A 12,189-nucleotide genomic window follows, 5' to 3' on the forward strand; every position below is an offset into this window, starting at 1 on the left:
TACTTCAGGATTCCCTTAGGCCCCTTTCACACGGGCAGAACGTATGTCCGTTTTTCATCTGATCGTTTACGGATGAAAAACAGACACCCATGTATTTCTATGGACTAGCAGTTGTAAATGCATGATCATCTGTTTACATTTTTTTAATGTCCACATTCGTTAACATCCGTGTTTTTGAACGGAAGAAAACCCTATTCGTGTGGGTTTTTTTTTTTTTTTTCCCTCTTGTTTTTGAACTGCGTACCATGAATTAGGGTGGACAGGACCTGAACTGGACTTTGACTTTCCTTGACCTGATCTTTGTTCTGAGTCAGTGACTCAAAGTAGTTGTAGCGCTACCTCCACAGGGGCCGCTTGATAATGCTTGTCCCCAGTGGTTGCCCTGACCTCGCAAGCCTCCCAACACCTCTGACGCTCCGGGTTCAGACATTATTTCAACAGTATAGGATAATAATGCAAGAGACACAAGTCTTTTGAACACGTTTAATATAGAGGTGTTCCTAAAGAGTAGACCACGTGAATACCGGGTTCAGGATATACAACCTCCGTTAACGCATAAAAGCACAACACTGGTAAAATGGGAAAAATCAATTCGCAACATGTAACAGGTTATACAGTTATAAGTAGTAATCTTCAACTATTTAATTGCAACACTAGCAACAAGAAGGGGGGAAGAAAAGGCTTGTTGACCTATCTGCTTCCTCTGTGCCACCGGCGCCACAATGGGGCATGCAATGCATTATGTAAATGTATACTCCTGGCATAAATAGATATACATACCCTAAACTGCATAACAATGACCTTTTTAGAAGAGAAAAGGTCCTTTTTAGAAATTGCAACTTTAAGTCCTGCGATGTTTAAAGTTCCTGATATGGTGGTATCTTCTGTCTTCTGCTAGCAATGGTGGGGCCCATAAGCATTAGTGAATACTGGTAATTCAATGACGTTAAACAGATAAGTCATGATACTGCTCAACGCAAAGGTCTCCTGGTAATTGTGCTGTAAAGATGTCTCTAGAGTGATGACAGAGGTTGGGTATATGCCCACTCACCAACCCCATGGATAGCATGGAACAGAGTTCTTGACCAGGCTATTTGCAGGTAAGTGCGGAGTTGCCGTCTGTCAGCACGGCAAGCAGAGATGTCTGTGTGAACTCCGGACACTGACAGTCCATATGCAGAGAAGCTGATGTAATCTGTGTGGCGATTGGCATCACCGCTGTGCTGAACTGATGTCCAGAGTCCCGCAGCAGCAGACCAGCAATCTGTCTCTGGAGGAGAATGGCAGTTCCCCTGCGTTCGGCTCTGAATCCAGCACCGAGAGTGCCAGTTCCTTGCTGTAGAATATATCTGCTCTCCCAGCATCCTCCTCATTCCCCAGCTCTCTGGTAGTTGTAGTTCAGTCAGCACTCAGGAATACAGGATGTATTGGCTATAAGACTACAGGTCCCAAGATCCTCAGCTGTCAGAAAAACTGAATCGGCTCTGCAAACAGGAAGAGATATAGCAGTCCCAGTACTGGGCACTAGGGGGGGACAGGATTAACCGTAGTCTTATCTGTAAATGTACCTGAATGACATGATATAGCCGGCGCCTGGTTACATCAGGTTTAATTTAATACATAGGTGTGGTCTGTCATACTGAAGGGTTGCATTGAGCCTGACCTACGCACATATTATACATATTTTTTGCAACGGAGCAAAAGTTCTGTACTGGAATTTTACAAGTGTTTTACAGCTTCTTTTTAGATGTATGTGGGTGTTTTTTCTTTATATCCATAAACTTGCAGGACTAGTATCGGCCTTTGTTTACTCCAGTATATACATATATGGAACTGAACTAGTTGCCAGTAATTATACACCCTGTATACTGGTGCCAGTACCTTCATCGTCAGTACAGTAGAGTGTGGTCAGATTATGGTATGGCCAGTTATCCTCTTGGGCCTGGGCACGGCCAGGTGCCCTCTTAGGTCTATTCCAGCCCTAGTCCTAATATGAATCTGTCATTGCATCTAGCCATGCAAGCAGGGCCAGTGCTTCCACTTGGCAAACTAGGAGGCCGCCTAGGGCACACTGCCACCTAGGGGCGCCTGGGCACAGCACAGGCCAGTACTCTGTGCGGTATGCCACCACATCATGAATGATCCTTCAGCTGAGATGGGGGGTGGCAGAGGGGAGGAATATACCGGGTGTCCTAGCTCAGTGTAGCAGCTGAGCTGCAGCTCCTTCCAGTGTTCCTCTCAGACTCGGTCCCTTACTGCAAGCCTGCTACCAGCTGCTGATCACTGTGGAGTTCCAGCCCTACTCTTCCCATTCATCAGCGGAGGTGGAGCTGTGCCTGCGGAGGAAGGTAATGTCTGACTCTGATGTCTGTGTGACTTAGCTGGCCAGCCATTCATCACATGTGAGTAGTCACATCACATCAGTAAGTGATGACCTCATCACGATCCCACAGCATGCTCTTCTAGTGCCAGCTGGGTCTGCTGATCTGTGTCAGTGTTGGTGGTGGTGTGTTGTGTCCCACTGTGTGGGATCGCTCAGTTCAGAGCCTGCTGTCAGTTTTTTATCTCAAATACCATTGCCTGGGGAATTCCAGCCTGGGATCTGTCAGCGTGGATCCATCATCCTCCACTCACTGCAACTGTCACCCTGCCACTGACAGCCACAGATAATCATTCTTGTCTTTAATATTGGTGCTGGTGGCATCTTACGGCACTTATCTTTGCAAATTAAAAGAAATTTAGTAGTTTCATTATATTCAACTTTTTTTTTTTTTTTGGGGGGGGGTCGGGATGCAAGTAGTCTAGCATGCCAGGATACTGGTCCCACTAGTTACACATTTTTGCCTATCTTGAAGCTGGCCATACACGGGAAGATTTTCAAACCAACCTTTTGTAGACACATTCCTATGAGCATTCTCATCCATACAGTCCATCGCTTGGCAAGTGTCGTTAGAAAGTACTCCAAAAAAAACTCCGGTCATGAAAATTCTTATAAAATCCCTCAACCGCCGCAAAAGGATACAAATCTACTGTTGTGTGCACCAAATGCCTCTGCAAACCCTAATATTAAAAGTAGCAGTGATATCACTGAACCTTGCATAGCCTGAGCAGAGTTGTGGGAGGGGCCCAGCAGGCCCCACCCACTACAGGCTGCCTGCGGTAAACTACAGGAGGGGGCGGAGACCAGACCAGTCACCCTGCACAAGGTGACAGAGCAGCAATGAACGGTCTTTATTACAGGAAGTTCCTGCACAGAGGCAAGTTTCACACTGGATTACTGCATAGGCCAGTGATGGCGAACCTTTTTGAGCCCGAGTGCCCAAACTGCAACCCAAAACCAACTTATTTCTTTCAAAGTGCCAACACTGCAATGAAACCTGAATATCGAGCTTTTGGTTTAGAAAAAACAACTCGTACAGTAGTGCAAACTAATTAACAGTACAGGGATGACCAGAGACTGCGGACACAGTACAGGGATGACCAGAGACTGCGGACACAGTACAGGAGATGACCAGAGACTGCGGACACAGTACAGGGATGACCAGAGACTGCGGACACAGTACAGGAGATGACCAGAGACTGCGGACACAGTACAGGGATGACCAGAGACTGCGGACACAGTACAGGGATGACCAGAGACTGCGGACACAGTACAGGAGATGACCAGAGACTGCGGACACAGTACAGGGATGACCAGAGACTGCGGACAGTACAGGGATGACCAGAGACTGCGGACACAGTACAGGGATGACCAGAGACTGCGGACACAGTACAGGAGATGACCAGAGACTGCGGACACAGTACAGGGATGACCAGAGACTGCGGACAGTACAGGGATGACCAGAGACTGCGGACACAGTACAGGGATGACCAGAGACTGCGGACAGTACAGGGATGACCAGAGACTGGGGACACAGTACAGGAGATGACCAGAGACTGGGGACACAGTACAGATGACCAGAGACTGTGGACAGTACAGGGATGACCAGAGACTGCGGACAGTACAGGGATGACCAGAGACTGCGGACACAGTACAGGGATGACCAGAGACTGCGGACAGCACAGGGATGACCAGAGACTGCGGACAGCACAGGGATGACCAGAGACTGCGGACAGCACAGGGATGACCAGAGACTGCGGACAGCACAGGGATGACCAGAGACTGCGGACAGTACAGATGACTGCTGACCTTTGGGGAGGGAGGGGGAGCGGGTACCTGAATTTGACAGGTACCCGCTCTTACTTCCGCAGAGTTTTTTTTTTTTATCTTACCTGTTCCTCGATCCAGCCGCGCGCTGTCTTCCCGGCTTCTGTAGTGTGGGCGCTCGTCGGACAGCCGGATGCCCAGTGCGCATGCGCGAGAAGCGCTGCGCTTTGTGATTGGTCCGGCGGCTTCTGGGATCTGTCATGTGTCCCAGGTACCGCCTTACCATTCACAAAGAGCACCGCTTCTTGTGCATGCGCACTTGGGACCCGGCTGTCATGCACACTACAGCCGGGAAGACAGCGCGCCGCTGGATTCTCCTGGCGTGCCCACAGATAAGGCTCGGCGTGCCGGCTGTGGCACGCGTGCCACGGGTTCGCCATCACTGGCATAGATCATGTCCAGACAGGCACAGGAATGAGGACTCTGGTGACCCCATGTGACCATGCTAAATGCCTGTCAAGCACCAATGCTGTTACATGGAAGGGATAGGAGGCAATTGCACTCATACCAGGAAGTACGGTTTCCCCTGTAAAGTTAACATTAGTGGCAGTGATAGAAACAGTCCAGATGCATACTGGATGCATTTTTGATGTGTTCCAGTTTTTTTTTTTTTTTCCATCCCCTTACTTCAATTTAAATAGGGACGTGCATTTTTGATGTGTTCCAGTTATTTTTTTTTTCCTTCAATTTAAATAGGGACATGTGCGTTCCAGTGTGTTTTGATGTGTTTTTATTGTGTTGCAGTGCAGTACTGTGAATGAAAAATGCAGCCTGTTCTTCTCCTTCCCCCCCCCCCCCCCACCCTTTTTTTTTTTTTTTTTTTTTCTGCAGCCGAGACGCAGTAGAACTGCAAGCACTGATGTGAACTATGACATTGACAACCATATTACCTACTTTCTGTGCATTTTGGATGCAGAAAGAGAGCAACTGCAACGCATGTCATTTGAACTGGCTCTTAAGGTTTTGGAAATGAAAATCTGGTATTTTATTCTCTATCCACCTGTGACCTCACTGGGGAGATTCACTCTTTATTTGTCCTATTTACCATTATTGCCAGGGGGGGGGAAAGTGTAGATAGAACAGCGCCTGCATTCAATCCGATAAAGACATCGTTTGTGGTGTTGTGACAGCCGGTGACCAGTGGTGTATTTAAGTTTTGTGCTGCCCTAGGCAACACAAAAATTGGCTCCCCCCCCCATTGAGAGACCCTGACACCAGCCAACACCCCCCTCCCCAGGAGGAGAGCCTGACCTTGACCAACAACACCCCAGTTCCCGCCTGAGAGAGCCTTCCACCGCCCCCCATACACTGGCAACCTCCCCCACCCCAGAAAGAGATCAGACACCCACCATCACAGCTCCCCAGGAACAAGAGTCAGGCTCTGCATATACCATCAAGCAGCCTCTCTCAGATTCCACCTGGTCCCCGTGCTGAGTGTGTCCCTTCTTCCTTTCCTTCTTTCAGGGGATGGCACTGCACCCCCCCCCCCCCCTGAAAAATGCTGCTGCCCCCCTGAAAAATGCCACCCTAGGCAACTGCCTTGTTTGCCTTGTGGTAAATCCACCCCTGCCGGAGACACCAGCTAGCAGAACACAATAGCTCACAGTAGAAAAAGTGGATGGAGGAATCCCCCTACCAGGATTATGTGTTCTGCTGATCAACAAACGTTTTCATCTTGTCCGATAAGTCGATCTTACGAGCAACTTCCGTCAAATAAGAAGGGCCACATGCTGATTGAAAATGTGCCTTTTCCCTGTAATGTATGGCCAGCTTTAAAAAAAAAAGTTTGTGTATAGTGTTTGTTTATTGTATATAGCTGAGACACAAAGGGATCCCTTTGAATTGTGGTGCTGGTAGCTCCTCCTGCCCCTATTAGTAGCAGACTACATGGCAATGTGTGCAGTGAGTGCCCCCAGGGAATGACACCACTGATTAGCTCCACCAGGTCTCCTGTGATGTGTTTCCATGTCTTGGTGGTGAGCGCTGCCCTCCCTTCACCTACTATAACTAGCTCCGCTGAGAGCAGCAGGCAGACTGGGTGTGCACTGACAGTCCACTGACATCTGATTAGACACACAGCACACACTCTACTGAATGAGCAGGACACGCCATAGGATGAGTTCTACTGTGGAGGGCTACACCACTTGGGTATGTACCAACGAGTATGAGATATCAGTGCTACACCACATGTACTAATGTATGGGATATCAGTGCTACACCACATGTACTAATGTATGGGATATCAGTGCTACACCACATGTACTAATGTATGGGATATCAGTGCTACACCACATGTACTAATGTATGGGATATCAGTGCTACACCACATGTACTAATGTATGGGATATCAGTGCTACACCACATGTACTAATGTATGGGATATCAGTGCTACACCATGTACTAATGTATGGGATATCAGTGCTACACCACATGTACTAATGTATGGGATATCAGTGCTACACCACATGTACTAATGTATGGGATATCAGTGCTACACCACATGTACTAATGTATGGGATATCAGTGCTACACCACATGTACTAATGTATGGGATATCAGTGCTACACCACATGTACTAATGTATGGGATATCCGTGCTACACCATGTACTAATGTATGGGATATCAGTGCTACACCATGTACTAATGTATGGGATATCAGTGCTACACCACATGTACTAATGTATGGGATATCAGTGCTACACCACATGTACTAATGTATGGGATATCAGTGCTACACCACATGTACTAATGTATGGGATATCAGTGCTACACCACATGTACTAATGTATGGGATATCCGTGCTACACCATGTACTAATGTATGGGATATCAGTGCTACACCATGTACTAATGTATGGGATATCAGTGCTACACCACATGTACTAATGTATGGGATATCAGTGCTACACCATGTACTAATGTATGGGATATCAGTGCTACACCATGTACTAATGTATGGGATATCAGTGCTACACCACATGTACTAATGTATGAGATATCGGTGCTACACCACTCAGCTATGTAATAATGTATGGAAGATAAGTGCTATACCACTCAGCTATGTAATAATGTATGAGATATCGGTGCTACACCACTCGGCTATGTAATGTATGAGATATCGGTGCTACACCACTCGGCTATGTAATGTATGAGATATCGGTGCTACACCACTCGGCTATGTAATAATGTATGAGATATCGGTGCTACACCACTCGGCTATGTAATAATGTATGAGATATCGGTGCTATACCACTCGGCTATGTACTAATGTATGAGATATCGGTGCTACACCACTCGGCTATGTAGTAATGTATGAGATATCGGTGCTATACCACTCAGCTATGTAGTAATGTATGCGATATCGGTGCTATACCACTCAGCTATGTAGTAATGTATGCGATATCGGTGCTATACCACTCAGCTATGTAGTAATGTATGAGATATCGGTGCTACACCACTCAGCTATGTAGTAATGTATGAGATATCGGTGCTACACCACTCAGCTATGTAGTAATGTATGAGATATCGGTGCTATACCACTCAGCTATGTAGTAATGTATGAGATATCGGTGCTACACCACTCAGCTATGTAGTAATGTATGAGATATCGGTGCTACACCACTCAGCTATGTAGTAATGTATGCGATATCGGTGCTACACCACTCAGCTATGTAATAATGTATGGAAGATAAGTGCTATACCACTCGGCTATGTAATAATGTATGAGATATCGGTGCTATACCACTCAGCTATGTAATAATGTATGGAAGATAAGTGCTATACCACTCAGCTATGTAATAATTATGTGACGCTCCCTTTTAACATCGGAACTAACTTTGGGAGATAAGGCCCTTTTGCTCTGACACTTGAAAGCTGCTTAAACCAAGGCTGACGGCAAGTACTTTATCCCTCTAAACTTCTTTCTGTTATCTCTTTGCTGTGTTATTACTCTCTGTATATTTTTATATATATATATATATATAGGCTAAATCTTTTTCTGTAAATATTTTTATTGCACCCTTTTGACCTTTTAGTAATAAATCTTACTTTCTGAAAGTGTTGAACTGTTTCTAGAGCTCTTTAATGCAAACTAAGAACCCCTGTCTCTGAAGAGCACTACTGTGTGTGTTTAACCTTCTGTATACCCTGCCTGCGGTGACAGTGGTATACAGACGATTATTCAACCATCATAGTGTTATTGCTAATATTGACGAGTTTCCTCGTTCTCTGTACAAAAAGGAGGTGGTGGCAGTATGAAGGGTTAATTGCGTAATTAACCTGACCCAATAACAATCGCTCCCAGGCTTACAAGTACACAGATTGTGGTCCATTAGCTGGAAAATCTTTGTGCAGGGTGCAGCTGGGTGTGGCATTGTTACGCACGTGACAGCGTGGGTTTAGATTGTCTAGTCCTTCGGTCACGAGTTTGGTGAGAAGGGCTGGGGTCTGACGCCGTGATCGTCATACATTCCAAGTATGAATACCTTGTACGTTCACTGCATATATTAGTTTACACAGTTCACAGGCCTGGTTCACTGCATGACTGGGTGGATGGTTCTTTTGACAATAATACACTTCCTAAATATCTTGATGAAGCAGCACTATGATTTGGGAAAAGTGTTAATGTGGTAATAACCACTTGAGCAAGGTTTTATCCCCTTTGACCAGGCCATTTTTTGCTATTCTTCACTATGCTAAATTAACTTGCAATTGCGCATTCATGCAATAATGCAATGAGATTTTGCATCATTTTTTCAAATACAGCTTTTTTTTTGGTGGTATTTGATCACTACTTGGTTTTTTTATTTTCTCCAGTATAACTGCAAAAAGACAAAATTTTGAAAAATATCCAATAAAATAAAATGTCTTCATAAATTTAGGACAAAATGTATTCTGTATTTTGTCACAAGAACTTTGGGCAAAAACTTCTTTGCATGTCCTTGTTACTGATTTCCTATCTTCACTGAATATGTCCTCCATCCTCACTCAGCAGTTGCTATGAAATAGCCTATTCATTTTCAAATTAAACTGTTCTCTTTGGTTTCCTGCTTGTAAGACCAGTGGCTGCTATGCTTCCTATTCCCCCAGCCACTGGTCATAGCACATCCCTTTTGTTGTTCTTTCTCTAGGAAGCAGTGATGTAATTCAGCCCCATTTGCAGGGGTGGACAGACTGAGACTCTCAGACATATTCAACTTTTACAGGCCTAGTGTACCCACCCACATTCATTACAATTCCCTGTGTTTGATGGGAGCTGCAGTTTCCTTTTACTGCTTAGAGGGGAGGATATGATGTAATCCCGGCTGTTACACCTCCTCTTCGGCAGAGCAAATGCTGTTATCTTTTGAATTACAGAGTGAGGTCGTGAAAATTCAATTAGATTTTTCTACTAAATTGTAGGGATTTTCAAAAAAGAAATGCCCGTAGCGAAAGAAAGAAGAAATAGCGCAGGGCATACATGACTAGGCCCAGAGTGGGGGAAGGAAGAGCAGAAAGGGTTAAGGTAGCTCCAGGAGGATTTTGTTATTGTTAGTGGGGGGTAGCTGATTGGTAGAGGTTGGTGTAGGTGGGGTTTTGCTGCACCTTAGGATGGGAGGTTCTGTGAGGGGGAGTCAGTTAGCTGGACGGCAAGAGTGTGAGCTTGGTGTCTGTTTAGCACACCTTGCTTCAGGCCACCTTTAGCCCTGCCATGGACAGCCTTTTGGCTCAGCTGCAGGAGGCAGCAGAGGACAGGGGGATGGACTGGCTGCAGAGCCGTGTCTCGGATCTCTTGCAGGATCCGGGCTCATCTCCTGCAGCAGGGGGGCGGGAGGGCCCACGTGCTCGGAGGTCTAGGCCTCCGGAACGCTTTAGCCCGGGCTCCCCCCCCCCCCTCCCAGAGCTCAGCACCACCATGGGAGCCCCGCTCGGGCCCCTCCGGCTCCGCTTGCAGGGCGCTCCCTTGCGTCTGCTAGCGGGGAAGCCGGGAGGAATCCCCGCCATCGGCGGAGCTCAGTGGGCGGGGCCTCGTGCGGGGGAAGCCCCTCCCCCCCGCCCACGCGGCATGGAGGCAGAAGCAGAATCTGCGGCTCCTCCACTGACAAGGTGCCAGTCAGGGAGGGAGCCCTGCGTGGGAGGCGCACAGCTGCGGCTGCCGGGCTGTCTCCTGTTGCGGCCGGCGGGCCCCCTGAGAAGTCTGGGGCTCCGGCTCCAGTGAGGCAGCAGCGTGGGATCGGCACTGGACGGAGTGCAGCAGGGAGTTCTGCGGCTGCTGGGCTGTCTACTGCTGCGGCCGGCGGGCCCCCTGGACAGTCTGGTGCTCTTGCTCCACAGCAGCATCAGCGGAAGACTGGAGCTGGGCGGAGGGCAGCTGGCAGTGCTGCAGGTCGGAGCCCAGGGACGGCGGTGAGCGTGTCTGGTGCCGGGAGGCGGAGTCGTGAGCGGCACAGACCAGCAGGACCCGTGGCTCCTGGGACCGGGAGGCCATCTGAACAGCGTGCAGAGGACGAGAGGTCGGAGGGCGAGCTGTCGGAACCCGATGCGGGGGCGACGGCTGGCCGCTCTACAACGGTGGATCGTGAGCACGCGGCTGAAGGGGCATCTCCTGGGCAGCCTGGTGAGTTACCTGTTCTGGGGTCTATCTCTTTTTCTTCTGCGTTACGGGACCTGCTGGGGGGTGGTAGGGCCGCTACGGTGGGCACGGCCTCTGCGGCGTGCACTGTCGGCGTTCCCCCGTCGGGTATGGGTGGGGGTCTCGGTGATGTGATTTCCGGTTTGCGGGACCTGTTGCGGCGTCTTGAGTGGGGCGCCTGGGCCTGCTTCTGCGTGGCTCCCGCCGGATGGTGGGGAAGGTTTCGGGGTTCTTGTACAGGACAGCGGGGACGTGCGGCATCCGGGGGTCTCTTCTCCTCCGGGGTCTGGGCTAGGGGTTGTTCTGGCCACGACAGGTGATCGGGGTTCTGCGGCCCCCTCCGCGGTGTTGGGTGCAGATTCGAGGGTGTCTGGGCCTGTCGGCTTGGCGGACTCGGCCAGGGGCGAAGTGTACGTGTGTTTTGAGGGCCCTTTGGGTGCGCATTTACAGTCGGAGGTACGGGAGTAGCTTTGGAGTGGGGAGTACATTGATATATTCTCACTCTTGCCTTTGGAGCGTTTTCCTTTTGAAGGGTCCCGGGTTGACGAGAGTAGGCAGGTGGAAGCGGAGCAGCGGCGTTTTCGTTTTATCCCGCGTACCTTTGCAAATTGGTTGCAGGCGTTCGCGATCATGGCTAGTGATTAGGGAGGAGGCTCCTGAACATTGCTCGGCACTGTTCTGTTACCTTGATGCCATTGGTGAGGCTCACGGGGTTTCTGGGGGTACTGCGTGGCTTCGGTACGTTGAGCAGTTTAGGCAGCGGAGGGCGGTTCGCCAGTCGTTGCGTTGGGATCATAAGGACGTTGGCCTCTGGATGCGACTCATGACACCGGCGAGGGCCCCTGGTTTGTTTTTTCAGAGCGGGGCCGGCGGTTCGTTCTTCCCGGGACAATCGGCCTCCAGGCGTCAGGGGTTCTTCTGGCAGTTCCAAGAGGGGACGTGTTGATTTGGTGGGTCTTGCCATTTTAGGCACAAATGTTCCGGGTGCGGGGGCTCCCATCCCTTGTCGCGCTGTTTCCAGCGGGGTCGAGGCCTTTCCGGAGAGCATGCTGGTAAGAGGGACGACTCCGGTGCGAGTGGAAAGGATGGGGCTTTTCTTAAAGAGGTATCCTGATCGCGCAGCTGCAGTGTTGCTGACGGCGGGTTTTTCGGAGGGTTTTCGCATCCCGTGTACTTTGACTTTGATTCCTCCCTTGGCTCGGAATTTGCGGTCGGCCTTGCGGCATGAGGAGGGGGTTTCGGCTAAGTTGCGTAAGGAAGTGGGGTTGGGACGCATGGGGGGGTCCGTTTGCTTGCGCTCCGTTTTCGGATTTGGTTGTTTCTCCCTTGGGGTTGTGCCCAAGAAGGAGCCGAATGCGTTTAGGTTAATTCA

Source organism: Staurois parvus, unplaced genomic scaffold (assembly GCF_062004578.1).
Source record: "Staurois parvus isolate SC_StPar_1 unplaced genomic scaffold, SC_StPar_1.0 ptg001135l, whole genome shotgun sequence".
NCBI classification, from domain to species: Eukaryota; Metazoa; Chordata; class Amphibia; order Anura; family Ranidae; genus Staurois; species Staurois parvus.